Consider the following 15,880-nt stretch of genomic DNA (forward strand, 5'->3'; position numbering starts at 1 on the left):
CACTATGCCGTTATGACATCACAAGGATATTATGACATCAAAATGCTCTTACAATTGTATTGTGTTATGAGATCACAAAGCAATTATGATATTACAATGCTATTCTCAGTTCACAAAAATATGATTTTCCAATGATATTAAGACATATCAATGCTATTATGACATTACAATGCTTTTATCACATCAAAATGTTATTATGATATCTCAATGCTATTCCAATATCACAAGGATATTATGACATCATAATACTATTATGAAATTACAATATTATGACATCCCAATGGTATTATGATTTCACAATATTATTAAGACATCACAATGCTATTATGACTTCGCAATGGTATTTCAACATGATTGTGTTATGACATCAAATGGAATTTTGAAATAAAAAAGCTCTTATGACTTCACAACAGTAAGACTTCCCAATGATATTAGGACATCAAATGCTATGATGACATCACAATACTATTATGACATAACAATTGCATCATGAATTCAAGATTCATCATGACTTCCCAATGAAATGACAATGTTTAGGTGCTGATTGGCTGGAAGGGAAAATGATATCATGAAACAGTTGAAAGCCAGTAAGAGTTTACAGAGCCAGTTATTAAAAAAGCCAAGTGGACAGCCTGCTTGAGAGAAAGGCTGAGCGGCCCTACATGCTTCAATCTGGGCAGCTGTAAGCACACAACCTAGAGATGACAGTTCCTATGTCCCAGACTCTTAGTTCAGTTAATCTGTCACATATTTCTTTCAAATGGTCATTAATAAAGTCCCTTGTGCCTGACATGTGACTTTCATATCATCACAGATTCCAATATTAGTTATAAAATACACAGATATGTCTTCAGTCAGTGAATTACTTACTGGGAAAACACACACTGGCCAAAGCAACTTTAAAAAAAAAAAGTTTAATTGGGTCCTTGCTTATATTTTTACAGAGAGTATGATCTCACATCAGCAAGCAGACAACTTGTTGTATCCTTTAGCAGAAATGAGAGCTTTTCACACTGAATCACAAGTGGGAGGTAGAGAGAGGGAGATTGAGAGAAACAGAAAGAGAAAGAGCCAGAGAGACAGATTCAGAAATAGAAAGATGAAAACCTAGAGAAACAAAGATCTATATTGACAGAGACAGAGAGAATGATATCCATTCTGTCTGGTCACTTTCATTGGATATCAACCTCAAAGCACAACCTCCTACAATGTAATTCCAATAGTAATTATATAACAAGGCCAAACCTCTTAAACCTTCCCAAGCATTTCCTCACATTTGACTAACCTTGTAAATAGATGAGCTTCATGGGGACATTGTAATTCAAATCACCAGGAAGTAGAAGAAGATGGACTTCTAGGCTAAAAGAACATAGTTATCCTGATAGTTTCTCATTCAATACAATGATTAAAGTCCAAGTAAATTCCAAGTTCTAAAGAACAGGACTGAAAAATCTTCTTTGCAGACAATGTGGAATATTTCCATAATGAGTATTATTCAAATAGCTAAAAAAATGACATCATGATATTTTCAGGCAAATAGATGAAACCAGGAAAAATCATCCTGGGTAAAGTAACTAAAATGCAGAAAGAAGGAGGTCTTATAAGGTCTCCTAATAGTGGGGGATAAAGTTCCAATAGGCCAGCTAGTTGTGACAAAACCAGTCTGCTACTAGGTGGATTGGGTGGCAGTGAATTGAAGACCTCTTGGACCACGGCATTCAGTGGAAATTTTCAAGAAACTGAGGCTGTTGTTATTAAAATATGCTGCTCTCTGCCCTCAACTCTTTGATAATTGCCAAGTTTTTGGAAACAGAGATGCTTCCTTGTGCATCAAATGTGACTGCATACAAAGAGCCAAGTTCTGATATGCAGAGAGAGAACTAAAAACACACAGCTCTAAATGAAATTCTCTCTCCACTCAGAGCTCTGAGAAACTTGCAGGAGTGGAGGCAGGAAGAATGTAATAAGTAGGGCAATTGAGGACACAAACAGAACAATGACATGAGAATCAGACTTCAGAGGAAGCTGATTCAGCCAGCCTCGATGAATCCTGATAAGCTAGGGTCAGATGGAAGGGGGAGGAAGACCTCCCTTATGACAGAACTAGAGAAAGGGCATGGAGCTAGAAGAAGAAGGGTATATGGGACTGCAAGGAGAAGAGGGAGAGGGATGGAGAAGGGATACATATTGACCACTATGTAATAAATAAATATATAAGAAAAACTGATCACGGTGATGAATTATGCAGATGTTCAAGACCGATGGCTTATTCTTGGGGTTGGTATCAGTGTGAAGCAAGGATGAACTCACTTTTCTTTAAGGGAATTGGCACTGAAACTCTGATCATGTTTCTATGAGTATATGAACAACACATAGTAAAATTAATGTATTTTCAATAAAAAATTATTTAGTGTGACACATGGGTAGGAAGTTGAACCTGGGAACAAAGGAACGGGAGTGTAATGCATAGTATATGAATTTCCCAAATTCAGCAGAACTGAGAGCTTTTCATACTGAACCACAGTGGCAGGCAGAGAGAGGGTAGCAGAGAGAGACAGAGAGAGAGAAAGAGCTAGAGAAACTTATTCAGAAATAGACAGACAGAAAGCGACAGAATCAAAGATATAAATTGACCTAGACTGAGAGACGGAGACTCCATTCTGTCTGGTCACTTTTATTATCATATCAACCTCTAAGCATACACCCTCCTATAATATAACTCCAAAAGGAATTATATTTTTTAATATTTTTTATTTTAATTTTTATTAATTATAATTTATTCATGTTTTTTACTCCCATAAAACCCTCTCTCCTCCCCTTTCAATCCCACTATCCAACCCACTTGTCCAGTCATGCCCTTCCCTAAGTCCACTGATAGGGAAGGACTTCCTCTCCTTCCATCTTATCCTAGTTTATGAGATCTCATTAGGAGTGGATGCATTGTTTTTGTCATCAGATCAATCAGTTCATGTCTGGGGTAGTTCCTGTTCCAATTACTATGGGACCCCTTGGACTTTGAAATGCCACGGGCTACATTTGTGCAGGGGTTTTAGTTTATCTCCATGCATGGTACTTGGTTCGAGTATGAGTCTCAGGAAAGAATCTTGTGGTCAGATTTTTGGTTCTGTTACTCTCCTTGTGTAGCTCCTGTCCTCTCCAAATTTTACTACTTCCCTCTTCTTTCATTAGAATCTATGCATTTCTCACAACAGTTGGCCATAATTCTCGGCATCTGCTTTGACAGTCTTCACAGTAGAGCATTACAGAGGCCCTCTGTGGCAAGCTCCTAACATGGTCTCTGTTTTGTCCTTCTTCTGATGACCTTCCTCTTTTCTTTTGGAATGGATAGTGAATATTTTGCCAGAATCCTCCCTCTTGATTAGTTTCTTTAGGTGTACAGATTTTAGTAGGTTTATCCTATATTATATGTCTATATGAGTTAGTATATGCTGTGAGTGTCTTTCTGATTCTGGGATACCTCACTTCCAGTTCCCACATTTACCTGCAAATTTCAAGATTTCCTTGTTTTTTATTGATGAGTAATATTCCATTGTTTAGAGGTTAAACAATTTCTGTATCCATTCTTCAGTTGGAGGCCAAATTGGTTGTTTCCAGGTTCTGGTTATTACAAATAAAGCTGCTACAAACATGGTTGAAAACATGTCCTTATTGTTTACTTGAGCTTCTTTTGGATATATGCCTAGAGGGAGATAGCTGAATCTTGATGAAGCACTTTTCCTAGTTGTCTGATAAAGTGCCAGGTTGATTTTCAGAGTGGTTATATAAGTTTACATTCCCACCAGCAGTGGTAAAAGGTTACACTCCCACCAGCAGTGGAGGACAGTTCCCATTTCTGCACAACCTGTCCAGCATGTGTTGCCACTTGAGTTTTTTATCTTGGCCATTCTGATGGTTGTAAGGTGTGATCTCAGGGATGTTTTGATTTGCATTTTCTTGATCACTAGTGATGTTGAGCATTTTGTTGAGTGTTTCACTGCAATTTAATATTCCTCTATCAAGAACTCCCTGTTTAGCTCTGTTCCCCTTTTTTAATTGGATTACTTGATTTGTTGCTTTTCATCTTCCTTAGTTCTTTATATATAAAGGATATTAGCCCTCTGTCACAAATAGGCTTCAAAAAGATTCTTTCCCAATGTGTAGGCATTCATTTTGTTTTTATGACAGTGTCCTTTGCATTACAAAACTTTTTCAGTTCCATGAGGTTACATTTACTGATTCTTGCTCTTAGAGCCTGTGCTGTTGGTGTCTGTTCAGGAAGTTGTCTCCTGTGCCAAAAAGTTCAAGGCTCTTCCCCAATTTTTCTTCTAGCCGATTTAATGTGCCTGGTTTTATGTTGAGGTCTTTGATCCACTTGTAGGGTAGTTTTGTGCAGGGTGATAAGTGTGGATCTATTTGCATTTTTCTACTTGTAAACATTCAGTTAGAAAAGCAGCATTTGTTGAAGATGCTATAATTTTTCCAATGAATGGTCTTGGCATCTTTGTCAAAACTCAGGTGTCCATATGTATGTTGTTTTATTCCTGGGTCTCCTATTCAGTTCCATTGATCCACCCCTCTATTTCTATGCCAGTTCCATGCAGTTGTTATTAATGTTTCCCTATACTATAGCTTGAAATCTGGGATAGAGATATCTCCAGATGATATTTTATTGTAGAGGATTATTTTTGCAATTTAGGGTTTCTTGTTTTTCCGTATGAAGTTAAGAATTTTTCTTTCAAATTTTATAAAAAATTGTGTTTGTAATTTGGTGGGAATTGCATTGAATCTGTAGATTGCTTTTGGTAAGATGACCATTTCTACAGTATTAAGGCTGCCAAAACATAAGCATGGGAGATCTTTCTATCTTCTGATATCTTTTTCTAATTTTTTCTTCAGAGACTTGAAATTTTTTTTTCATACAAGTCTTTGACTTGCTTGGTTATGGTCATACCAAGCTACTTTATGTCTTTGAAAGGCTACTGATTTTTTTGAGTTAATTTTGTATCCTGACACTTTGCTGAAAATGTTTATCTGCTGTAGGATTTTCCTGGTAAATTTTTTGAAGTCACTCAGGTATAAAATCATATCATTTGTTAATAGTGATACTTTGACTTCTTCCTTTTCAATTTGTATCTCCTTGATCCTTTCAATTGTCTTATTGTTTTAGCAAGGCCTTCCAGAACTATGTTGAGGAGATAAGGAGAGAGTGGGAGTCTTGCCTTGTCCCTGATTTCAATAGGGTTGCTTTAAATTTCTATCAGTTTAGTTTGATGTTGGCTGTCAGCTTTTTTCATATTGCCTTTACTGGGTACAGATAAGTACCTTGTTTCCAGGATATAGCCAATACTTTAAACATGAATAGAGTTTTGGATTTATCAAATACTTTTTCAGTATCTAAGGAGATTATCATTTATATTTTATTTTCTTTCAGTTTGTTAATATGGTGGTTCACATTGATGGATTTCCATCTATTGGACCACCCCTCCATATTTGGGATGAAGCCTACTTGGTCATCGTGGATGATATCTTTGATGTGTTCTTGTATTCAGTTTGCAAGTATTTTGTTAAGTATTTTTGCATTAATGTTTATAAGGGAGATTGGCCTGAAATTATCTTTCTTTTTTGGGTCTTTGTGAAGTTTAGGTACCAAGGTGACTGTGGCTTCAGAGAATGAGTTTAGTAGTGTTCCTTCTGTTTCTATTTTTTTGGAATAAATTAAAAAGAAATGGATTTAGCTCTTCTTTAAAGGTCTGGTAAAATTCTGCAGTAAAATCATCTGGTCCTACTCTAATTTTGGATTTAAGAATTTTGATTACCACTTCTATTTCCTTATGGAATATGGTACTATTTAATTAGTTTACCTGGTCTTGATTCAGATTTGGTAAGTAGAATAGATCAAGAAAATTGTCCATTTCTTTTAGAGTTTCAAATTTTGTGGCATATAGACTTTTGAAGTCAGTTCTAATGATTGTTTGGATTTCTTCAGTGTTTGTAGTTTTGTTCCCCTTTTCATTTCTGAGTTTATTGACTTGGATGGTGTCTCTCTGCCTTTTAGTTAATTTGGCTAAGGGTTTGTCTATCTGGTTGATTTTCTCGAAGAATCAGTTCTTGGTTTCATTGATTCTTCAATTGCTTTATTTTTTTTTCTAATTGACTGGTTTAAGCCCCAAGTGTGATTATTTCCAGCTGTCTACTCCTTTTTGGTGTGTCTGCTTTTTCTTTTTTCTAGGGTTTTTAGGTGAGCTATCAAGTTGCTTGAATCAGCTTTCTTGAATTTCTTCTTTTTTAATTTTTAATTTTTATTAATTATACTTTATTCACTTTGTATCCCTCAAAACCACATCTTCCCTCCCAATCCCACCTTCCCTCCCCCTTCTCCACAGATGCCCCTCCCCAGTTCACTAATAGGGGAGTTATTCTTCTCCTTTCTTCTGAACCAAGTTTATAAGATCTCATCAAGAGTAGCTGAATTGTTTTCTTCTGTGGCCTTGTAAGGCTGCTCCCCTGCCCTTAAGGGGGAGGTGATCAAAGAGCAGGCCAAGCAGATCATGGCAGAAGCAGTCCCTCTTTACATTACTATGGAACCCACTTGGAAACTGAACTGCCATGAGCTACATCTGTGCAGGGGTTCTAGGTAATCTCTTTGCATGGTATTTAGTTGGAGTATGAGTCTCTGGAAAGACCACTGTGTTAAAATTTTCTGATTCTATTGTTCTCATTGCAGAGTTCCTGTCTTTTCCAGATCTTACTATTTACCACTTCTTACATAAGATTCCAGACACATTGCCCAACAGTTGGCCATAAGTCTCAGCATCTACTTTGATTCTGTGCAAGGCACAGCCTTTCAGATGCCCTCTGTGGCACTTTCCTAACTTGATCCCTGAGTTTTACTTCTTCTGATGTCCATTCTCTTTGCCTTTTGGGACAGGGATTGAACATTATAGTCAGGGTCCTCCCTCTTGATTAGTTTCTTTAGGTGTAGAGATTTAAGTAGGTTTACCCTATATTATATGTCTATATGAGTGACTATATACTGTGTGTGTCTTTCTGCTTCTGGGAGAGCTCACTCTGGATGATCCTTTCCAGTTCCCATTATTACCTGCAAATTTCATGATTTCCCTATTTTTCATTGCTAAGTAATATTCCATTCTGTAGATGTACCACAATTCCTGTATCCATTCATCAGCTGAGGGGCATCTGGGTTATTTCCAGCTTCTGGCTATTACAAATAAAGCTGCTACAAACATGGTTGTGGAATTGTCCTTATTGTGTACTTGAGTATGTTTTGGATATATGCCTAGGAGTGATATAGCTGCATATTGAGGAAGTGCTATTCCTAGATGTCTGAAAAAAAGCCAGATTGATTTCCAGAGTGGTTTTACAAGTTTACATTCCCACCAGCAGTGGAGGAGGTTTCCCTTTCTTAAGAACCTCTCAAGCATATGTTGTCACTTGAGGTTTTGATATTAGCCATTCTGATGGGTATAAGTTGAAACCTCAGGGTTGCTTTGATTTGCATTTCCTTAATGGCTAATGACTTTGAGCATTTCTTTAAGGGTTTCTCTGCCATTTGATATTCCTCTATTAAGAATTCTCTGTTGAGCTCTATTCCCAATTTTTTAATTAGATTACTTTGTTTGTTCCTTTTTAGTTTCTTTAGTTCTTTATATATACTGGATATTAGCCCTCTATGACAGAGTGGCTTGTTCAAGGTACTTTCCAATCTGTAGCACTTGTTTTGTTCTGATGATGGTGTCCTTTGCTTTACAGAAGCTTTTCAGTTTCATAATGTCCCATTTATTGAAACTTGCTCTCCGACTCTCAGAGCCTGTGCTGTTGGTGTTCTGTTCAGGAAGTTGTCTCATGTACCAGTGAGTTCTAGGGTCTTCTTCTCTTTTTCTTCTAACTAAATAATGTGTCTGGTTTCATGTTGAATTCTTTGATCCACTTCAACTTTAGGTTTGTACAGGATGATAAGTATGGATCTATTTGCATTTTTTTCTACATGTAGACATCCACTTAGACCAGCACCATATCTGAAGATGCTGTCTTTTTTACATTGTATGGTTTTGGCATCTGTGTCAAACCTCAGGTGTCCATAATAGTGGGGGTACATTTCTGGGTCTTCTGTTTGACTCCATTGATCCACCCCTCTGTTTCTATACCAGCACCATTAAGGTATTATTAATGATGGTCTATACTACAGCTTGATCAGGGATGGAGATAGTGCCAGAAGATGTTTTATTGTGTAGAATTTTTTTTTTTTTTAAGAATTCTGGTTTTCTTGTTATTCCATTTGAAGATGACAATTTTTCTTTCAACTTCTATAAATAATTGTGTTGTTAATTTGTTGAGAATTGCCTTGAATGTGTAGGTTGCTTTTGGTAAGATGACCAATTTTACTATGTTAATTCTGCCAAGCCATGAGCATGGGAGAACTTTCAAACTTCTGATATCTTCTTCTAATTCTTTCTTCAGAGACTTGAAATTTTTTCCTACATGTCTTTGACTTGCTTGGTCACGATTACTCCAAAGTACTTTATGTCATTTGTGGCTATTGGGGAGGGTGTTCTTTCCCTAATTTTATTCTCATTCCTTTTGTCTTTTGTATACAGGAGGGCTACTGATTTTTTTTTTTTTTTTTAGTTAATTTTGTATTTAACCACTTCGCTGAATGATTTTATGGCTATAGGAATCCCCTGGTAGAAATTTGGAGGTCAATCATGTATACTATTATATCATCTGCAAATAGTGGTAATTTGATTTCTTTCTTTCCAATTTGTGTTCCAATGATCTTCTTCAACAGTCCTATTGCTATAGCAAGAACTTTCAGAACTATGCTGAAGAGATATGGAGCAAGTGGGAGCCTTGCCTTGTCCCTGATTTCAGGGGGATTGCTTTAAGTTTCTTTCCATTTACTTTGGTGTTGGCTATAGGCTTTCTGTATATTGCCTTTACTATGTTTAGATATGTGCCTTGTATCCCTGATCTCTCCAGTACACTAAACATGAATGCAGGTTGGATTTTCTCAAATGTATTTTCAGCATCTAAGGAGATTATCATGTTTTTCTATTTTTTCTATCTCTTTGTTAATATGGTGGATCACGTTGATGGATTACTGTATATTGAACCACCCCTGCATACCTGGAATGAACCCTACTTGGTTATAGTGGATGATATTTTGATGTGTTCTTGTATTTGGTTTGCAAGTATTTTCTTGAGTATTTTTGCATCAATATTCATGGGGGAGATTGGCCTGAAATTCTCTTTCTTTGTTAGGCCTTTGTAAGGCTTAGGTACCAAGGTGACTGTAGTTTCAGAGAATGAGTTTGGTATTGTTCCTTCTCCTTCTATTTTGTGGAATATTTTGAGAGAAATATTTGAAGAGAAATGGAGTTAGCTCTTCTTTGAAGATCTGGTAGAACTCTGCACTGAAAACATTTGGCCCTGGATTTTTTTGGATTGGAGACTTTCGATGACCACTTCTATTTCCTTAGGGGTTATAGGACTCTCTAATTGATTTAACTGGTATTGATTTAGCTTTGGTAAGTGGAACCAAAAAAGAAAATTGTCCATTTTTTTAGAGTTTCAAATTTTATGTCATACAGACTTTTGAAGTAAATCCTAATGATTGTTTAGATTTCTTCAGTGTCTGTAGTTATGCCCCCCTTTTCATTTCTGATTTTCTTGATTTGGATGGTGTCTCTCTGCCTTTTAGTTAGATTGGCTAACTGTTTGTCTATTTGTTGATTTTTTCAAAGAATCAGATCTTGGTTTCATTGATTCTTCAATTGTTTTATTTGTTTCTAATTGATTGATTTCAGCCCTGAGTTTGATTACTTAAAGCTGTCTACTCCTTTTTGGTGTGTCTGCTTCTTCTTTTTCTAGTGTTTTAGGTGAGCCATTAAGTTGCTTAAATGAGCTGTCTCGAGTTTCTTCTTGAAGGCACTTAATGTTATGAACTTTCTTCATAACACTTCTTTCATTGTGTCCCATAAGTTTGGCTATGTGTTGCTTTTATTTTCATTGAATTCTCGGAAGTCTTTAATTTATTTATTTATTTCTTCCCTGACCCAGCTGTCATTTAGTAGCAAGTTGTTTTCAGTTTCCATGTGTGTATAGGCATTTTTCTATGTCTATTGTTTTTGAGGTCCAGCTTTATTCTCTGGAGATCAGATAGGATACAAGGGATTATTTCAAACTTCTTATATCTGTTTAGGTTTGCTTTTTGACCACTATATGATTTATTTTGGAGAAGGTTCCATGAGGTGCTTAGAAGAAGGTAAATTCTTTTGTGTTTGGGTGTAACATTCAGTAAATGTCTATTTGATTCATGACCTCTGTTAGAGACATTGTTTCTTTGTTTAATTTGTGTTTTCTTTACCTGTCTTTGGTGAGAGTGGGGTGTTGAAGTTTCTCTGTATTAATGTGTGGGGATCTATGTGTGGTTTAAGTTTTATCAATGTTTCTTTTACAAAAGTGGGTACCCTTTTATTTGGGGTATAGATGTTCAGGATTGTAATGTCTTCCTGCTGGAATTTTCCCTTGATGAATATGAAGTGTCCTTCCCATCTCTTTTTGTTAAATTTGGTTGAAAGTCTATTTTATCAGATATTAGAATGGCTTCTCCTGCTTGCTACTTGGATCCATTTGCTTGGAAAATCATCTTCCAGAGCTTTACCCTTAGTTAATATCTATCTTTTTTACTTAGGTGTGTTTCTTTTATGCAACAGATTGCTTGGTCTTGTTTACACATCCATTCTGGTATTTTGTGTATTTTTATTGGAGAATTGAGTCAATTGATGTTGAGAGAGATTAGGGACTAATGGCTATTAGATCCTTTGATTTTGATGTTGGCTGTGGTCAAAAGTTTGTGTGCTTGGTTGCTTTTTGTTTTACTGTTTTAAGGTTAATTATTTCCTGTGTTTTCTTGAAAGTAGCTAGTTTTCTTGGGTTGTATTTTTTCTTCTAGTATCTTCTGTAATGCTGGATTTGTGTGTAGATATTGTTGAAATTTGTTCCTGTCACTGAATATCTTGTTTTCTCCAACTACAAGGACTGAGATTTTTGCTGGGTATAGTATCCTTGGCTGACATCTGTGTTATGTTCAGGCCTACTTGATATTTGTCCAGGCCCTTCTGGCTTTCACAGACTTTGTTTAGAAGTCAGGTGTGATTCTGATGTGTTTGCCATTATATGTTACTTGGCTTTTTCTCCTTGCAGCTTTTAGTATTTTTGTTGTTGTTGTTCTGTATATGTAATGTTTGATTATTATGTGGCAGTAGGATTTTCTCTTCTGGTCTAATTTATTGGGTGTTCTGTAGGCCTCTTGTATTCTTATTGGACTTTCATTTAAGTTGGAGAAATTTTCTTCAATGATTTTGTTGAAAATATTTTCTGGGCCTTGGAGCAGGTAATCTTCTTTTTCTACTATTCCTATTATTCTTAGGTTTTGTCTTTTTATTATGTCTTCAATTTCTTGGATGGCCTGTAATGGTAATTTTTATTTAATATTTTATTTAATATTTTCTTTGACAGAAACATTGATTTCTTCCATTCTATCTTTCACACCTGAGGTTCTTTCTTCCATCTCTTGTAGCCTATTGCTTAAGATTACCTCTGTAGTTCCTCTTTTCTTCCCTAAGTAATTTCTCTCCACAAATTCCTGTATTTGTGTTTTAATTTCTGCAAAAAATATAGGGAATGATTTATGAATTCACATGTCATTCTTGCACAGGTGCCATGCTAATCTTCTCTGTATCATTCCAATTTTAGCATATATGCTGCTGAAGTTAGCAACACATATTCCATACAAGTGTTCATTAATAAAGTCACATTTCCTTTATTTATGAGATTCACATTATCAGAGATTCCATTATTATTTCTTAAATGCACAGATATGGCCTAGTCATTGAAATATTTTCTGTGAAAATGCTCCCTGACCAAGGCAAATCTTTGAATCAAAAGCATTTAATTAGGAACTTGCTTATATTGTTACAGAGACCATCAGGATGTCATGTCTGCAAGCAGTCATCTTGTTGTAGTCCCTCACCAAAACTGATAGCTTTTCATAGTGAACCAAAAGTGGCAGGCAGAGAGAGGGAGACTGAAAGACACACAGAGAGGTAGAGAGACATATTCAGAAATAGAGACCAAGAACAATAGAAAAAAAGAAATAAAGTGACAAAGACTGAGAGACAGAGACTCCATTCTGTCTGGTCAGTTTCATTGGCCTATCAACCTCAAAGCGCACCCTCCTTTACTATAAATCCAAAAGGAAATATATATATATAATATTTTTATTTTAATTTATTAATTACATTCATTAACTTTGTATTACCCATTACCACCTCTTCCCTCCCAATCCCACCTTCACTCCCCCTTCTCCAATCATGCCCCTCCCAAAGTCCAATGATAGGGTAGTTCTTGCTCTCCATCCTTCTGATCCTAGTCTATCAGATATCATCAGGGGTGGCTACATTGTCTTCCTCTGTAGCATGTTAATGCTGCTACCTCATCAGGATAAAGTTTTTAAAGAACAGGCCAATCAGTTTATGTTAGAAGTAGTCCCTGTTCCCATTACTATGGAATTATCTTTGACACTGAACTGCCATGGGCTACATCTGTGCAGGATTTGTAGGTTATCTCCATTCATGATACATGGTTGGAATATGAGTCTCAGGAAAGACCCCTGTGCTCAGATTTTTGGTTCTGTTCCTTTCCTTGTAGAGCTCCTGTCCTCTCCAGATTTTAATACTTCCCACTTCTTTCCTTAGAGTCTATGCACTCTGTCCAACAAATGGCCATAAGTGTCAGCATCTTCTTTGATAATCTGCAGGGCAGAGCCTTTCAGAGGCCCTCTGTCTCAGGCTCCTAATTTGTTCTCTTTTTCCCCCCCTTTTTTTTTGATGTCCATCCTCTTTGCATTTCATGATGGGGATTGAACATTTTAGCCAGAGTCCTCCCTCTTGATTAGTTTCTTTAGGTGTACAGATTTCGTAGATTTATCCTATATTATATGTCTATGTGAGAGAGTATGTACCGTGTGTGTCTTTCTGCTTCTGGGATAGCTCAGTCAGGATGATCTTTCCCACTTTCCATCACCGACCTGCAAATTTATTGATTTCCTTGTTTTTTTTCTTATTGTTGAGTAATATTCCATTATGTAAATACACCACAATTTCTGTATTCATTCTTCAGTTGTGGGGAGAGGGAAAATCTGTGTTGTTTCCAGGTTCTGGCTATTACAAATAAAGTTGCTACATATATGGTTGAGCAAATGTCCTTATTGTATGTTTGAGCCTCATTTGGTTATATATCTAGGAATGGTATAGCTGGATCTTAAGGAAGTGCTATTCCTAGTTGTCTGAAAAAGTGCTGATTGATTTACTTAGTGGTTGTAAAAGTTTACATTTCCAGTAGCAGTGGAGGAGGTTTCTCCTTTTCCCACAACTTCTCCAGCATGTGTTGTCACTTTAGTTTTTGATCTTGGACAATCTGATGGGCGTAAGGTAAAATCTCATGGTCATTTTGACTAGTATTTCCCTGATGTCTAATGACTTTGAGAATTTCTTTAAGTGTTTTTCTGCCTTTTGATATTCCTCTATCAAGTACTCTCTGTTTAGCTCTGTTCCCCGTTTTTTAATTGGATTACTTGACTTGTTGCTTTTCAACTTCTTTAGTTTGTTATATATACTGGAAATTAGTCCTCTGTCACATAAAGGCTCAGTGAAGATTCTTTCTCAATCTGTAGGTATTTGTTTGTGGTTTATTTGTTTATTTGTCTGTAGTTTATTCGTTCGTGTTTTGATGACCGTATCCTTTGCTTTACAAAAGCTCTTCATTTTCATGAGGTCCCATTTATTGATTGTTGCTCTTAGAGCCTGTGCTGTTGTTGTTCTGTTCAGGAAGTTTTCTCCTGTGCCAATGAGTTCAAGGCTCTATCCCACTTTTTCTTCTAACTGATTTAATGTATCTGGTTTTATGTTGAGTGTGTGATCCACTTGGACTTTAGTTTTGTGCTGGGTGATAAGTAAGCATATATTTGCTTTTTTCTACATGTAGGCACTCAGTTAAACCAGCACCATATGTTGAAGATGCTATCTCTTTTTGATTGTATGGTTATGGTTTCTTTGTCAAAAATGAGGTGTGCATATTGTGGGGGTTTATTTCGGGGTTCTCTTCAGTTACATAGATCCACTCCTCTCTTTCTCTGCCAATACCATGCAGTTTTTATTACTGTTGCTCTATGTACAGCTTGAGAATAGGGTAAAGATACCTTCAAAATATCTTTTATTGTAGAAGATTGTTTTAGCAATTCTGGGTTTTGTCTTTTTCCATATGAAGGCAAGAATTTTTCTTTTAAAGTCTGTAAAGAATTATTTTGGTAATTTGATGGGAATTTCATTGAATGTGTAAATTGCTTTTGGTAAGATGGCCATTTTTTCTATGGTAATCCTGCCATGCTATGAGCATGGGAAATCTTTACATCTTCTGATATCTTCTAATTATTTCTTTTGAGTCTTGAAATTTTTTCATACAAGTCTTTGACTTGATTGTTTAGTATTACCGCACCATACTTTATGTACTTTATGCCTTTTAGTGAATAGAAGAACACATCACAGATATCATCCACTATGATATCGTAGGCTCCATGCCACGTATACAGGGGTGATTCAATATAGGGAAATCCATCATTGTGATCCACCACCATTATTAACAAACTGAAAGAAAAAAACCACATGATAATCTCCTTAGATACAAAAAAAAAAAAAAAAAAAAAAACACTTGACGGATCTATCTTCCTTTCATGCTTAAAGTATTGGAGAGATCAGGGATACAAGGCACATATATAAGTATAGTAAAGGCAATATAAAGCAAGCCTATAGCCAACATCAAACTAAACAAAGAGAATTTTAAAACAATCCCACTGAAATCAGGAACAAGGCAAGGCTGCACACTCTCTCCATATCTCTTTGACATAGTTCTGGAAATCCTTGCTAGAACAATAAGAAAATTGCAATAGATCAATGGGATAGAAATTAGAATGGAAGAATTCAAAGTATCAGTTTTTGCTTATGGTATGTTAGTATACCTAAGTCACCCCAAAAATCCTACCAGGAAATTCCTACAGCTGATAAACATCTTCAGCAATGTGGCTGGTTACAAAATTAACTCAAAAACATCAGTAGTTTCCTGTATAAAAAATACAAAATGGCAGAGAAAGAAATTAGGGAAACAAAAGTTATTATATTATCTATCATGGCCATAACTCCTAACCCTTCCCAGACATTTCCTCACTGAGGACTCACTGAAAATAGATTAGCTTCTAGGGGACATTGCAATTCAAACCACAAGAAAGTGGACTAAGATGGAGGGAAGTCTAGGCTAAAAGAACATAGTAATCCTGCAGTTTCTCATTCAATACAATGATTAAAAGCCCAACAACCTCCAAAGACTGAAGAACAGGCCTGACAATCTCCTTTGGAAAATGTGGAATATTTCCATAATGGAGAATTATTCAACTAAGAAAATGACTTCACGATATTTTCAGGCAAATGGATGGAACCAGAAAAATCCATTCTGGGTGAAGTAAATAAAATACACGAAGGCAAATATGGTATGTATTCACATATTAGGAGGTCTCCTAATATTGGGGAATAAAGTTCCAATAGGCCATCTATTGTGATGCTACCAGTGTTCTACTATGGGGATTGGGTGGCAGTTAATTGAATTGTTGGGCCAGGGCAACCTACAGAAAATTTCACACAAACCCAACTGTTGTTATTAAAATGTGCTGCTCTCTGCCCTCAAATAATAGATCAACACCAAGGCCTTGGATCCACGGAGATGCTTCTTTCTTTATCATATGAGATCAAAT

The 15,880-nt window shown here is 36.2% G+C and overlaps 1 non-coding gene across 1 annotated transcript; it reads right to left on the minus strand.

Moving 5' to 3' along the window:
- Positions 1 to 11,692: 11,692 nt before the first annotated feature.
- LOC132651694 (U6 spliceosomal RNA) lies at positions 11,693 to 11,799 on the minus strand. The gene has a single exon (XR_009589276.1). It is a non-coding gene; the product is annotated as a U6 spliceosomal RNA (small nuclear RNA).
- Between the last annotated feature and the right edge of the window lie 4,081 nt (positions 11,800 to 15,880).

This window comes from Meriones unguiculatus, assembly GCF_030254825.1.
Source record: "Meriones unguiculatus strain TT.TT164.6M chromosome Y unlocalized genomic scaffold, Bangor_MerUng_6.1 ChrY_unordered_Scaffold_23, whole genome shotgun sequence".
NCBI classification, from domain to species: domain Eukaryota; kingdom Metazoa; phylum Chordata; class Mammalia; order Rodentia; family Muridae; genus Meriones; species Meriones unguiculatus.